Source organism: Acomys minous (assembly GCF_964271855.1).
Source record: "Acomys minous genome assembly, chromosome: 20".
Taxonomy (NCBI): domain Eukaryota; kingdom Metazoa; phylum Chordata; class Mammalia; order Rodentia; family Muridae; genus Acomys; species Acomys minous.
In genome coordinates this window covers 8,865,231-8,881,748 of record NC_140502.1, presented here as the reverse complement: position 1 = coordinate 8,881,748, position 16,518 = coordinate 8,865,231, and the positions used below count along the sequence as shown (strand labels likewise).

The following is a 16,518-nucleotide window of genomic DNA, read 5'->3' as shown; positions in this document are numbered from 1 at the left end:
ATGCATGAGGTGAACAAACATATACAAGGGAAAACACTCATACATATAAGATTAAAAAGAAACTTTAAAACTTACCAGAAATGAAAACCGTAGGACACTATACAGAAACATGAGAGCTGGAGTTGTTCTCAGTGGTATCCGTGGCATGGCAAAGTCAGGGGTAAATCTGTAAAACAAAAACGAACATAAAACCAAAAAAGATAGTGTAAAAACCACTGACGAATAGAGAAAGAGCAAAACTATTGTGACGGTTGCTTGACAAAATCCAAAACAAAAGCAACCGATGGAGGAATAAAGGTTGTGTGTTTGGCTCGCAATTTTAGAGAAGATAGTTCATTGTGGTGGGAAAGTTACCCCCCAACAGGAGGTTGAGTCAATTGTTTATATTATTTTTAATAATATTGAGTAGTGAAAAAGCAGCAGCAGGAGAAGCAGCATCAGAAGAAGAAGAAGAAGGCAGAGAAGGAGGAGGAAGAGGAAAAGGAAGAAGCACAGTCAGATTTATCCTTTCTTCCATCTTATTTCTATAATTTTAGTGTGTACATGGAGAGTGCACATGTGAGTGTGGGTTCACACCTGCACACTATGAATGTTGAGGTCATAAGACAACCTCAGACACCAGTACTCAGGCACGTCCACCTCCCCTTTTGCCTGGTATTTTGACCCAAAGGCTAGATTATTTAGCCTAGGAATTTTCAGGGATCTACTTGTCTCTGCCTGACATCTCCCAATGGCAGTAATGGGATTGCAGTTGGAACTCAGTGTGTAAATTTTTTCATGTGAGTTCCTGGAATCAAAATCCAGGTCCTCACACTTCAAAGGAAAGCAGGTTAACCCATCATCTGTCTCTCCAGCCTTTCAGTGTTCCTTGGTGTCACCCACATTTAATGGAAGTTTTTGCTTCCTCAGTTAAACCTTCCTGCGAATGCCCTCCCAGACACACGTAGTAGGATATTTTAGGTGAGTAGAAGCCTAATCACAGTAATAATGAAGATTAATCATCAAAGGTCTTAGGTACATCACCTTTTCTTCTAGATTAAAAGTGAAAAGAAAGGACATGCCTTACAGCAGCACACCCTCTCCACTTAATTTTTAGATTTAGATGGAGGGAGAGAAAAATATTGGAGAGATTCATAGAGAAAATTTAATTATATAATAATAAATATATCAGAGGCGGTATCCACATTACATTGCATAATAGAAGTAAGATAAAATTCCATAACAAGAGACAAAAGGTCATTCTACATATATATTTAAAGTCCATTCTATATTCTCATTCTGAACCAAGATATCAGAATGAACAACATATTGAGCTGGAGAGAGAAATCAGTGGTTAAAAAGAACTGGCTGGTTTTGCAGAGGACCTGCGCTCAGTTCCCAGTGTCCATATTCACAGGCAGTTCTCGGGGTATCTGAGGTCCTCTTCTGGCTACTGTGGGCACTTCATGCATGTGATGAGCAGGCATACGTACATGAAAAACAATCATATACATAAAATAAAAATAAATAAGTCTTTTTGAAATATCATACACAATGTTATAATGGGATGAAGACATGGCCTTACTGACTAGTAAAGAGCTTGCCACAAAGCATGGAGACCAGAATTTGTTATCTATTATCTATGCAAAAAGGTGGGCATAATTATACGTGGTTGTTGTCCTAGGCTGGAGAGGCAGAGAAAGGAAGAGCAATAGGGCTTGATGGCCACGTAGTCTATCCTCCTTTCTGCTTCTACCTTCCAAGTGAGAGAACTTCTCTCAAGAAACATGATAGATTGCTCCTCAGGAAGACTTGAACTGGTTAGTTCTTGTAAGTTTGACACAAACTAAACATATCTGGGAAGAGATAATCTCAGTTGAGGAATTGCCTACATCATGTCTGTCTGTGGGCATGTTTTGGGAGACATTTTCTTTATTTCTGATGATGTAAGAGGGCTTAGCCTGCTGTGAGCTATGAAACCTCTGGACAGGAGGTCATGGGTGGTGAAAGAAAACAAACTGAGTTAGTCATTAAGACAATCAAGTAAGCAGCACCCCTCCAAGCCCTCTGCCTCAGTTTCTACCTCACGGTAGGTTTGATTGAGTTCCTGTCCAACCTGCCTTTAATGATGGACTGTAACCAGTAAGAGAATGGAACCCTCTCTCCCATTCCCCAGGTTGGTTTTGGTCAGTGCTTAATACAACAGCAGAAACAAACCAGGAATACAACCAAGTTGGACTCTGGCTCCAGTGTATATTCACACTTGCACACATGTACCATACATACAAGGGTGCCTGCACCTAATAGAAACACACACACACACACACACACACACACACACACACACACACACACTCACACACACACACTCACACACACAAATCATTAAATAAGTATAAAATTTAATGTTGAGATCCTATTAAAAGATATCCTTGGTTACATGTGGCTTATTGGTTGTGAGACACTCCTTCTAAGACAAAGAAATTAATTAGTAATTGTTTCAAGACAAACAAACAGAATACACATATTCACTTTCAGTGGTATGTGTAATGCTAGGTGATGTGGGTCAGTAATAGAGTGAATGCTTAGAATGCTGGAGGTCTTGAATCCAAGGCACAGAGTCAAATATTTGAGAACATCATCATGAATGCAATGTATTTTGATTATACTCCCACTTCTATTTTCCCTCCAGTTCCATAATCACCTCCATCCATCCCAACTTTGCATACTCTTTTCTTTTCATAAACAAATAATACCATTTTTTTCTATCCATCCACGAGCCATTCACAATGTATGGTTGACTTATTAGGAACCACTCACTGTAGTGAAAGTTTTAGTTTCTTTAATGTGTGTTTTTTGTTTGTTTGTTTTGGTCCTAAAATGTGAGATTGGAAATGTTTTTAGTTCATGCTCAGTTAAAATCAAACTCATGAAAGGCCACGTGACCTTGGCCAGCTGAAAACAAACAGGTGAGAGGGCTCATAATGTTTTGCTGGAACCTGTCTCATGCAATAGGAGTGTTCTTGTCAGCTGGAAAAGCAGCCTTGTGTAGACTCTGAGAAAGGATAAATAGAAGCCTATGGACAGTAAGACAACGCTTTTGCACCACTAGGCTTTATAATGGTTAACACAGCTTTTCTTGTAGAGGAATGCTGAGTGTATGTAACATCCATCAATAAAGCGTCATTTAGCCAATCAGCTGGACAGAAGAACAGGAAGTGGAAGGCGGGCCTTCCTGGAGAGGAGGCGGTTTGGCAGTTGGATAGAGGTGGTTGACTGGGGAGGAAGACAAAGGGAAGGATGGCCTGTGGAACATCATAGTGTCAATTGCTTGGGTTCTATGTACTATATATCAGTTTAGAGTAGTTTGTTTACCATGGTTTTAGGAATAGATTTGTATTAGTATAGTTTCTGCCCAGCTAAGAGCTAGCAGTTTTAAAGTACACTTCAGCAGGGGTCCTGCTCAAACTATGGCACCAGCCAAGGACAATATGTGCAGTAAACTTCAAACCCCTACCCAGATCTAGCCAATGGACAGGGCATTCTCTATAGTTGAGTGGAGAATGGGGTCTGACTTTCACACGAACTCTGGTGCCCCATATTTGACCACGTCCCCTGGATGGGGAGACCTGGTGGCACTCAGAGGAAGAATAGCAGGCTACCAAGAAGAGACTTGATACCTTATGAACATATACAGGGAGAGGAAATATCCCTCAGTCATAGTCATAGGGGAGGGAAGTAAGGGGAAAATGGGAGGGAGGGAGGAATGGGAGGATACACGGGATGGAATAACCATTGAGAAGTAATATGAATAAATCAATAAAATAAAAAAAATAAAGTACGCTTCAGACTCTGTGTCTTAATTTAGCGTCTTAGGCTGAACCGATACATATTTAATGTAACAACTGGTCTTCATTTTTCTACACTTTACTTTGCAGAGAGAAACACTCCAGTAAATTTCCTGGGGGCACTCTGGCTGAGTCTTGCCACTTCAGTTGACTTGTGCCATTTTAGCAGAGTCTTGCTGTTTCTGCTGAATCATGCCACTGCTGCTGATTCGTGTAGCTGTTGGGTGTTTGTTATTTGACTGGACTCTTGGTATCCTGACAATGAAGAGTGAAATCTCCCCAAGGATTATGTAAAAAATGTTTCACAACCCCCTTTCCTACTAATCTTATTTCCCTGTCTCAAGTCAGTGGGTTCCTATGGAGATAGAAACATTTAAGAACTCTAAATAAAGTGGGTTTTTGGAAAAGCTAAGCCTACAACTCACTTAAAGAACATTTACTCTCTTTTCTCTAAGGACCATCTCTATCTCTCTATGTTTTTCTGTCTCTCTGTGTCTCTGACTCTTCCCCCTCTGTGTGTGTGTTTGCACATGTATGTATGTACATGAGCATGTTTTAATTATCTGAAAAAGCCAGAAGAGTACATCAAAGCAACAAGAAATGAAACTAGAAAAGATAACAATAAATCGCCATGTAGAAAATGTCCTGTGTCAAAGACCAGAGCGAAGGCATTGAGAGAGAAGGCAACAGCCTACACACACATTGTAGATGTGTGCAGCAGCTTTCTGGGAAGAGCTTGGGAATGTCTTTCTTTAGTGCTACTTAGAGCTTCATGTTGTTAAGTTCTCACTGAGTAAAGAAAGGGTCAAGGTTGTTTGTCAAGGTTACAGCATAATGTTTCCTGTGGTGTGAATATGAAATGGCCCAAAAGAGCTCATGTTTTGAGCACTTTGTGTCCAGCGGAAAGTTTGTGGAATCTTTGGGACAAATGTCTAGTTGGTGAGTCTATGAGAAATATAGCCCGACCTTGTTCCCAGACATGATCCCAGGCTCCTGATCCACTAAGGTATGAACAACTTACACTGAAAGCTCTTGTGCCCACTGACCTTTATGTGAGTCCTCAATTTCAGGTCCTGATGTACACCTGGTAAATGTTTAGTTTCTAAGAAAGGAGTTTGCCATGTCTAAGCAAGTCTACAAGGGGAAGTGACTTGGTCAGGTCACTGAGGCTGTGGGAGATTGAACCAGAGGCAGAACTTTCTCTAACACCTGACTTTGCTGCCTGTGTTCTGAAGCTCTTCAGAGACTTGATATCCTATGAACATATACAGGGGGAGGTAATCCCCCTCAGGAACAGTCATAGGGGAGGGGAACAAGGGGAAAATGGGAGGGAGGGAAGAATGGGAGGATACAAGGGATGGGATAACCATTGAGATGTAACAAGAATAAATTAACAAAAATAAAAAATAAATTAAAAAAATGTAAAAAAAATCTCAAAGCGAGTTTTCACTGAACCCTTGTAAGGATGTCAGATCAGTGGAAACTGTGGACACTGGCAAAGTTGGGGGGTGGGGTGGGAATGTGGTTATTGGATGTAGGATGTGGTTATCAGTGTGGTGCAGCAGCTGCAGCTACAGTGTGTCTAGTTCTGCTTTTAAAAGGCATCATAGTTTTATAGGGCCCAATAATCTTGATCTTTGCTATCTGCTGACAGGAATCGAAAAACCTCCATTTATACAAATGCCTTGCTCATGGAAATGGGAAATACATGTATCACTAAGTGAAAGAAGCTCATCCCAAAAGACTGGATGGATGGTCTGATTTCAAGTGTGCAATGTTCTAAGGAAGACAAAACTCATGGAGGCGGCCAGTTGTTGGGCTTATAGCCCAGTATCAGAGCACTTGCCTAGCACGTGTGAAACCTTTGGTTCTGTGATCATTACTCTTCATTGGCAACTTGGTGAGATTTAGTAACACTATGGGATCATAGCCATGGGTGTGTCTACAAAGCAACATTTTTAAACCTGTAGCTACTTTCCCTGGATGGTATTCTAGACTCTATAGACAGAGAAAGTGAGCTGAGATCCACAGGCATTCATTACCTTCTGCTTTCTGCTTGAGGATGCGACGTAACCAGGTACTTCAAGGTTTTGCTATTGTGACTTGCCCACCAGAATTGATTTTACTTTGAACTGTGAGCTAGATTGAATCCTGTTTCCACTTAGTTCTGTTTGCTAAGGAATGTTATTTCAGCAACAAGAGAAAGAGGTGACGATGTGCTTATATCTTCTCTCTTTTGTCTGCTTCTTGTTAATAAAATGTGAATAGAGTTGTGCATGTCATTCTTCGGCTGGTAGCTTTATTCCCCCTGAATCTTTAGTGAATTGTCATTCATACAGCGGTTTAGAATAAGGCAAATTTATTGACTTACAATTTGGAGATCAGAGTCTCAACTGATGCTCCTTGTGGAAGAATCCAATACAGAGTCACAATACTTTAGTATCTGTGCTCTAGTGTCTTCAATGGAATTTTTTAAATGTTTGTTTCTCAGATGCTGAGATTCAGAGCCAAACACTGGGTGATGTTTAGGGTGTTTTATGGAAACGTAGACCTGCTTTGTAGACCAGTCTGGCCTCAAACTCATAGAGATCTGCCTGCCTTGGCCTCCCTGGGTGCCAAGTCAATATTATTTAATAGTTAAAGCCACTGTCCATAGCAGGGCACATTTAATGTGTGAAAAATGTGGTTGAGATTTTTACAAAGATCATAACATCAAACGTTTAGGGGACTCATTTTGATTATCATTTTAAACATGAGGGAACATGAGCTTTGTGTGTTGAAATGTCTTACCCAAAGATCGGTGACCATCACTTTTTACACTGGAAACCGACATATATATTCTCATCACTCCATATTTACAGAGAGACAAACACCTGAGCTTAGGGGCCTGACACATTCTTTAGAACCTGACACCATTTTGTGAAGCCAATTACTATGGGGAAGAGTGGAAAGTTTGTGGGAAACTCCTTCTTTATGGGGGGAAACTCAGAAACTTTGTGATGATCCCCAGTCCCCGCAGCCTGTCTGTTGTGTCTGCTGCAGGACTTCAGCTCAGGTCAGCCCCCTGGAGCCTGAGTCGCGTCTTTTCATCCCTCTACTGTTCTGACTCTTGGTGAGTCCTGGGATTAAATGGAGGAATAGGGAAGGTAATTGAGAGAAGGTTGTCTATTCTTCTCTCAGGCCTGAAACCAGCCAAAGATGCTGGAGACCCCACGGGAGGACAATTGTGTAGGTGTGCTGCTAGGAACAGAGGTGAGACATGTGGCCAAGTTCAACTTTAAAAGAAGTTAGTAAGAGCCTGTTTGGAAGGGAAGATGAATTTGGGGCATCTGTGTTTTTCCAGTGTCGGAGGTTGAATTCTGGGCTTCATGAATGTTAGATAAGCACACTACTGTCGAATTTTATTCCCTACTTCGCAACCCTCTTTAGTTTTTCAAAATCACAAGGGTTGTTATATATTGTTGAATACCCTTGTTAAGCCTTTCTTCTTCTTCTTTTTTTTTTTGCTTTTTACTTTTTTCTTTAAAATACTGTTTTTTTTTTTTAAAATGGAAAACCAGCTCATGTTTAATTGTCATGTTTTATAATGAGTGAGTTAACCCAGAAGCAGAAAGACTCAAATGGTATATACTCACTTATATCTTTATATTAGCCCAAGGGGCATGTCCCACCAAAGCCTTCACTTACCAGGAAATGGAGACAGAGGGGAGGACATTCTATTGGGACTCTAGATGAGAGAAGCATGGGAGAATGGCAAAATAGAAGGATCCAGAGGGTCCCAGAAGCCTACAAGTAGAACATTATGATAGGCAGATTTGGGCCCAGGGGTCCCGCTCAAACTAAGGCACTAGCCAAGGACAATACAGGCTGTAAACCTTAAACCCCTACCCAGATCTAGACAATGGACAGAACACTCTCCACAGTAGAGTGGAGAGTGGGATATGACTTTCTCACATACTCTGGTGCCTCACCTTTGACCATGTCCCCTGGAGGGGGAGACCTGGTGGCACTCAGAGGAAGGACAGCAGGTTACCAAGAAGAGACTTGATACCCTATGAACATATACAGGGGGAGGAAATCCCCCTCAGGAATGGTCATAGGGGAGGGGAGTAAGGGGAAAATGGGAGGGAGGGAAGAATGGGAGGATACAAGGGATGGGATAACCATTGAGATGTAACAAGAATAAATTAATAAAGTAATAAAAAATTGTCATGTTTTAAAATTGTACAGTTTCTTTTTACATCTGCTGTCTCATCCCATATTTAGACTCTTAAAATGACAGGGGAAAACCACCAATCACTGGTTGAATGGTCTAACAAGTTCACCCCTTCACTTCCTACACGAAGCACGCAGTATCCCTTCAAACACCAGTCAGACCTGGCACTGGCCAACAGTGAACTTCATCTTCAGAGTTAAGAAGTTCAGATCCTCTGAGCATTCTATGACACAGTGACACTTGTCCAGAGCTGGCACCCGCCCCATGGTTTGGAAACTTAAAATGTACCAATGGAAAAAAAAAGCTGTTTCCCCTTCAAGGGGAAGAAAGAAAATGACTCATCAAAACCCAACCATTTGGGATGAGGTCTATCTGTCCCATCTCTTCAGGATCCTCTTTTCCTTTCATTTTCTGCATCAGAGCAAGAGAGACCAAAACCTGAGTTACAAGAAAACAAGACAGTGATAGCTATAAAGGGGGTGGCCTAGAGCAACTAGAATGTTCCTTTACCACCCCCCACATTCAGTGTATGCACGTCACAGAAAAACAGTAACAACAAATTCACAAAATACAAGAGTTAAAATTACAAAGCCCATTCATCCAGGATTGCTGGAAGGCAGGAGGAAGTGGGGTATGACACAGGGAAAGAGGAAGAAAAAAAAAAGTACTCACATCAGTTCAGGCGCAGGAGCTGGCAAATGCTAAAAAAAAGAAAAAAAAAAAAAACCAAACCAACCAACCAACCAACCAACCAAAAAAATCCTGCTGGAAAACTCTGGTCCTTTCAGACCTAGGGTGGTGGTAAAAATCCACATATTGGGGTAAGGAAGATTCCAATTCAAAGAGAAGGGGATATGCAGAGGGTCCTTGGCAGTGGGTCTTGCCTTCCATGGCAGGAGAGGAAAACAACGAAAAGAGCTGCCACATCGTCCACCCAGTCCCACCCATCCCCTTCACACCAGGACTCAGTGACCTGCAGCACCTTTCAGTTTGGCAGGAGAAGGATGTAGCACAGGGGATTTCTCTGCAGAGGTTCAACTGTTCAGGGCTGACTGCAGGTAGACTGTCTTGTGGAAAATTCCATTGCTTAAAAAGACAACCAAGGAGAAGAGGCACAATGGAAAAATATTTGCTTTTCCATGAGCCTTTGCTTCATTGGTGCTGATGATGAATAAAGGAAACAGAATAGAAAAAAAGCCAGGCGTGGTGGTGCACGCCTATAATCCCAGCACTCAGGAGGCAGAGGCAGGTGGATCGCTGTGAGGTCGAGGCCAGCCTGGTCTACAAAGTGGGTCCAGGACAGCCAAGGCTACACAGAGAAACCCTGTCTCGAAAAACAAGAAAACAAAAACAAAACAAAACAAAACAAAACAAAAAACAAAAAAGAAAGAAAGAAAGAAAAAGAGGCAGCCACTCATAAGGGAGAAAGTTTGTATTGCTGTGAGAAAAGCCAAGGGCAGGCCAAATCCAAAGTAGTAAGGCCAATTCCTTTCTATGTTTGACAATCACTGGTCCATTTCAATTCCTTTGCTGAACCAACGGTACTCAAAGCAGTACAGTGGGTAGAGAAGAGATACGTGCAACAGACTAACCAGCTGACTCATGAGAAGGATGGGGAAGAGACACGGAAACATCCCCTGAACAAGGAAAAGTGCCTGTAGCAAAAAGTTGAAAAGTAGGTCATCGGTTATTTTGCTGACACTGGGGGAATGGATGAGGTTTCCTTCCCGAAGCCTCAAATGCCAAGTCAGCTATATCTTGGAACCCAATGGCATTTGCAACTTTTGCTAAGCGCAAACAGGGAAAATACCCAAAGAGCACCAAAAACTGATGTGGGGAAGAGTTCTAGCCATGACCGGAATATCTCCTTGTTGTGATGGATCAGCAATCATCCAGGCTGTTACTGGTTAAAGCATAGGACTAGATACTCGATAAAACAAGAGGAGACTGAACCAGAATACTCCACCATTCCAACAGCAGTTGGGAGGCAGAGGCAGGTGGATTGCTGTGAGTTTGAGGCCAGCCTGGTCTACAAAGTAAATCCAGGACAGCCAAGGCTACACAGAAAAACCCTGTCTTGAAAAACAAAACAAAACAAAAAACCCTTTTAATACCAGTTTGTACTGATGAAATATTTTTAATAGTGTGGTCTAGCACTGGAACATATTTACCTTGCCAAGAGCTACAATTTTTTATTTTATTTTATTTTATTTTTGACATAGGCTCTTACTATGTATCCTTGGTTTTCTTGGAACTCATTACATAGACCAGGATGACCCTGAAGTCACAGATCTGCTTTCCTCTGCCTCTCAAGTACAGGGATTAAAGGTGTGAGTCCCTAAGACCAGCTCTAGGGCTACAACAATCTTAAAAAAAAAACTAACTCTACGTCTCTCAACATACAACCATTACCAATAACTCCAAGGCTAGAAGCAATGGGTGTGGGTCTAACTTCCCTTCCAGTTCTGGTATTTGGAATAGCTTGGTCTTGCACAGGTTTTGTGTATGTTGTCACAACTGCAGTAAATTTATATGTGCAGTTGCCCTCTGTGTTCAGAACACACTCTAGTCCCTGAAGTTATCTCCTGCTTTTGGCTCTAACAATTCTTTCCATCCCTTATTCCTAAATATTCCATGAGTCTTTGCAGGAGGATGGGTTTAGTATATATGTTTCCTTTAAGGCTGAGCATTCTGCAGTCTCTTTTTCCTCAATGTTTTAGCCAATTATGGGTCTCTGTATTACTTTCCATCTACTGCTAATAGAAACTTCTCAGATGAGTGTTGGGAGATGCATTAATCAATGGGCATAATTATAAATAAGGTGTTATTACATATATTTAAAATAATTTTTTGAGAATTTTTATTGGTACATGCAATGTATTTTTTATCGCATTCACACTCATTCTTGCCTGTAAATTCGTATCGACCTCCCACACCAAAATTACGTCATTTAAAAAATAATTCAATGAATATGTTTTGTGCTGTTCATATACTCAAGGGTGTAGGGCCATCTGCTTGAGCATGGTCAACCTACCGGAGACCACACCCTTCAAGAAAACTACCTCTCCCTCCCCCAGAAGCCATGAACTGTTACTAGCTCTTCAGCTAGGCATTGGGGGGGGGGCTTTAGGAACCACTCTCCCACCCATTCTAGCCCTCATTTTACTTTTGGTTTTGAGACATGGTCTCACTAAGATCATCAGACTAACTTTGAACTCACTTTGTAGACAAGTAGGACTTGAAGAGGGTGCACAGCTGAGCAGCTTGGATTTTGAGTTTGTGCCTTCCTCTCTAGAACTGAGGATATCTTAGAGTTCTTAACAAAGAAGGAGGATTATACTCTGACATCAGTGTGGAGGAATCATAGGAGGCTATATTTAGTTCCTCCTAGAGTCTCATCTCTAAGCAAACCATGTGGTAAATGCCCTTCTCACTAGGTATTCTCTTTCAGTGCTGCACCTGGGACAGAAAATTAACACACACAGGAGGGTGAGTCATGTCTTAAATTACTTCTGCACAAATGGGCAACCTTGAAGAGGACCATGTGCACCTGGGAAGTCTGGAGGGAAAAGCTTGAATATTCTCTGTAATCATAGACACTCCAAGATTGGCAACTTCTTCTTTCTCCCTCTTTTCCACTTGTATTTCTCTGTTTTCTTGTTTAAAATACTTTTAATTGACAAATAACAATGGCATATATTTATCCAATGCCATATGCTGTTTTGATGTGTATTTACACTATGCTGTGACTAACTGAGGCTAAGTTACATGTAAATCACCTCTGACACTCATTTTATGTAGAAAATAATATGTATCTATTGTTATTCAAATTTTGAAAGAAACAACCTCTCACTGTCATGCATGGCACATCTTGCATCTCAATGGAGCTTTGTACCTTTGACTAGCATCTTCTCTGTTTCCATCTTCCCTATCCGTAGCCTCAGATAACCATTCTACTCTCCTTCTACCCATCTCTGAGATGAATGCCTTTGCATTCCATACATAAGTGAGATCCTGTGGTACTTGTTATTCTGTGACTGGCTCATTCCGCTCACCATTTTCCTACTTACTATGGTTCTCATCAATATCAGCAGCTCCTTTCTGGAGGATGACCACTATTCTAACATGTCTGTGCACCACGTTTTCTTTGTCTATTTATGTACTCACTGACAGTTACTCTGATTCTGTCTCTTCTTTACTGGGAGTCATTCTGTGAAGAAGAACATGTGGCAATACATCTCTGCAGTAGGCTGTTTACGAAGACAATATCATGCCGTAGGACAAAGCCCTCACCTTAGAGATGTCTCCCCACAACCCAACACCTCTCTTAGGATCCCCTTAGGAAGGACTTAACAGTCCTCAGACTAAAACATGAGAATTCAGAATTGATCTCACGTGTCCATCTTCCTACGTGCAATGTGTAATACATCCTTGATTCTGACCACTTACAATGTCTACGTTTGTCTATTTCCTTAATCACTGTCCAGCTTGACTCCCATTCCCCATCTTCCCCTCCCCGCAAGTCCGACTCTCTCACTCCTGTCTCCTTATTTGTTAAACTCTCTCCTTCTTCTCATAGAATGGGAGCACCCCAGGGGCTACCAACCCACCCTGGCACCTCAAATCGCAGAAGGACTAAGTGCATCCATCCCCTTCCACCTGAGCCAGACGAGGCAGCCCAACTAGAGGAAAGAGATACAGAGGCAGGCAACAGAGTCAGAGACAAAGTCTATTAGTTTAATTAGTTTGTTCTGAGACAGATTATCATTGTGCCCCTGACTATCCTGGACCTTGCTACGTAGACCAGGCTGGGATAGAACACAGTGCTTCTGCCTCTGAAGTGTCTGAGTTAAATATTTGCACCACCACACCAAGCCTCAAGTCTTTCTCCATCCTTGCATACATTTCTGTTTTCTTATTTCTAAGTTCCTCTCCTCTCCACTCTTGTCTGTCATCTCTTGTCTCCTCTGCCTGTCTACACCTCCTGTGGCTCTCACTCTTCTTGTCGCCACGAGGATCGCTCCTTGCCATATAGAAGCACAAATACTATCTTTCTATTTTCAACAATTTGATAGTTTCATCAAGCAACTTGTATTTATGCTTTATTATAGAGGTTTCACATGTTTATTTTTCATCCTTTAACTCCCCAACAAGAGCCTTCTCTCATATATAACATCCAGACCTCTATTTCCCTTCCTTGTCCCTTGAGTCTCTCTCTCTCATATGTATCCTATCTCCCACTCATCTCTGTCTTCTCCCAGAAAAGATCAAGCTTTCCAGGGATATTAACCAAACATGGCATAACAAGCTACAATAAGACCAGGAATATACCATCACACCAAGGCTGGATGAGGCAATCCAGTTGGATGAAAAGAGTCCCACAAACATCCAAAAGAGTCAGAGATTCTGGGCTCTGACTGTTAGGATTCCCCACAAGAACAACAAACTACTTAGCCATTACATATATGCAGAGGACCTAGGTCAGAGCCCTACAGGCTCCCTGATCTCTATGTGACCCCATGATACCATTCAGTTGATCCTGTGTGCTATGATTGTATGTCATCCCTGATTTCAATGGTTCCTCCGTTTGTTCCTCCCTCTTCTCCATAGGACTCCCCAAGCTCCGTTTGGCTGTGGGACTCTTCATCTGCTTCCATCAATAGCTGGATGAAATATCTCTGCTGACCATTTTTCTAGGCTCCACTCCCAGCACACTCTGCAGTCAGGACAACTGTATGCGGAAGGTTTTGTCGCTAGGTTGGGGTCCCAGTGCCTTCCTCTTAAGGTCTTACCTGATTACAAAACATGGCTTGTTCAGCTTTGGAGTTTCAAATGCATTAGGTTTCCACCTTATCCTTGAAATGCCCCTCAAATTCATGTCATTTCTCCTGATAATTTTCCCTCCTTCTCCTGCCCTGGTTCCTCTTGTTCCCAGCCCCATCCATTCCCAGTCTACCTTGGAAATCTATTCTATTTCCCTTCCTGGGGAGATCTTTGCCCCCCTCCACTTACTCCCTCCTTGTTACTTAGACTCTTTGAGTCTGTGGGCTGTAGCATGATTTATCTTTTACTTTACATCTAATATCCCACCTATAACAGAATATACACCATGTTTGTGTTTGCATTTTTGGGTCTGTTACCTCACATTGATTTTTTTCCCCTAGTTTCATCCATTTGTTTACAAATTTCATGTCATCCCTGTTTTAATTAGTTGAATAATATTCCGTTGTGTTAATGAAATATTTATACAATGTGCAGACTTTCTTAAAGTTTTATTTAAAAACTTTTGGTACAATATTAAAAAGCAATACAGCCAGACAGAACAACAATCGACAGACAGAAAGGGAAAGAACCAGAGGACCCAAGGTCCCTTACCTCACCTGTTCCTCACTTGGACTTTAGTTTTGTGCATGGTAATAAATATGGATCTATTTTTATTTTTCTACAAGTAGACATCCAGTTAGACTAGCACCATTTGTTGAATATGCTATCTTTTTCTATTGTATGGATTTGATTTCTTTGTCAAACATCATGTCAATAGGTGATGGGTTTATTTCTGAGTCTTTGATTTGATTCCATTGATCAACCAGCCTATTTCTATGCTGGTGCCATGCCATTTTTTTTTATTACTTTTGCTCTATAGTACAGTTTGAGTTCAGGGGTGGAGATTCCTCCAGAAGTTCTTTTATTGTGTAGGATTGTCTTAGGTATTTTGGCTTTTTGGTTTTCCATATGAACTTAAGAATTTATCTTTCAGTCTTTGTAAAGGATTGTGTAGGTGTATTGATAGGGATTGCATTGAATGTGTAGATTGCTTTTGGTAAAGTGGCCATTTTTACTATGTTTATCCCCCCATTCCACAAGCATGGGAGATCTTTCCATCTTCTGATATCTTTTTCAGTTTCTGTCTTCAGAGACTTGAAGTTTTTCATTCAAATCTTTCACTTGCTTGGTTAGAGTCACACCAAAATACTTTATATTAATTGTGGCTATTGTGAAGTGTGTAGTTTCAGGCCATTTGTCATTTGTATACAGGAGGGCTACTGATTTTTGTTTTTTTGTTTTTTTGAGACAGGATTTCTCTGTGTTAGCCTTGGCCGTCCTGGACTCACTTTGTAGACCAGGCTGGCCTCGAACTCACAGCGATCCACCCGCCTCTGCCTCCTGAGTGCTGGGATTAAAGGCGTGCGCCACCATGCCCGGCTGGGCTACTGATTTTTTAAAAATAATCTTGTATTTGGCCACTTTGCTGAAGTGCTTTGCTAGTTTATCAGTTATATGAGTTTTCCGGTGGCATTTCCTGGGTCAATGATGTACACTATCATACCATCTTCCTTTGCTATATGGATATCCTTGATCTCCTTTTGTTGTCTTATTGTTCTAGCTAGAACTTCAAGTATGGAAGAGATATGGAGAGAGTTGGAAGCCTTGTCTACTCCCTGATTTTAATGACATTTCTTTGAATTTCTCTCCATTTAATTTGATGTTGGCCATTTGGTTTGTTGTATATAGCCTTTATTCTGTTTATGTATGTGTCTTATATCCCTGATATCTTCAAGACTTTATTTTATTAATTTATTTTTTATTGATTGATTGATTGATTTCCTTCACTTTATTGTTTCCATTTTCCTGAATTCCAGTAACTTATTCATTTCTTCTTTATAGGCCTCTGTTATGGCATCTCTGAGGGCCTCAATCTGTTGTTGCATCTCTCTGAATTTGTTTATGGATTTTATTCATATTTTCTATTATCATCTTCATTAAGAAATATTTGGTGTCTGGTATATACTCACTTATTACCGGACACTAGCCCAAGGGACAGGTCCCATGAAAGTCTGCACCTACCAGGAAACGGGGGTAGAGGTGAGGACATCCTATTGAGACTCTAGATGAGGAAAATATAGAGGATAGGCAAGTAGGGGGACCCAGAGGGTCCTAGAAACCTACAAGAAGAACATTATGATGGCTAGATCTGAGCCCAGTGATTCTGCTTGATCTAAGGCACCATCCATGGACAAAACGGGCAGTCATCATCAAACCCCTACCCAGATCTAGCCAAGGGACAGAACATTCTCCACAGCTAAGTGGAGACGGGGGACTGACTTTCACAGGATCTCTGGTGCCCAATATTTGGCCATGTCCCTTTGTTGGGGAGGCCCAATGGCACTCGGAGGAAGGATAGCGATCTACCAAGAAAAGACTTGATACCCTAGCACCATATTCAGGGGGAGGAGGTCCCCCACAGCCACCGTCATAGGGAAGGGGGATTGAGGTGAAAGTGGGAGGGAGGGAGGATTGGGAGGATGCATGGGATGGGATAGAAAATGAGATGTAATATGAATTATTTTTAATTTTCAATAAAAATGTGTTATTATTAAAAAAAAAGAAAAAAAAAGAAATATTTGGTGTCATTTTCTTGTACTAAATTGGTCCAGCATTTCAGACTGTCACATGTAGGGCTTCCATTAAGCGTGG

The 16,518-nt window shown here is 41.4% G+C and overlaps 1 protein-coding gene across 1 annotated transcript in view; it reads left to right on the top strand.

The window, feature by feature from the left end:
- The window catches only part of LOC311590893 (leukocyte immunoglobulin-like receptor subfamily A member 6), a 57,069-nt gene that overhangs the window by 16,640 nt on the left and 23,911 nt on the right, over positions 1–16,518 (top strand). The window lies entirely within an intron of this gene.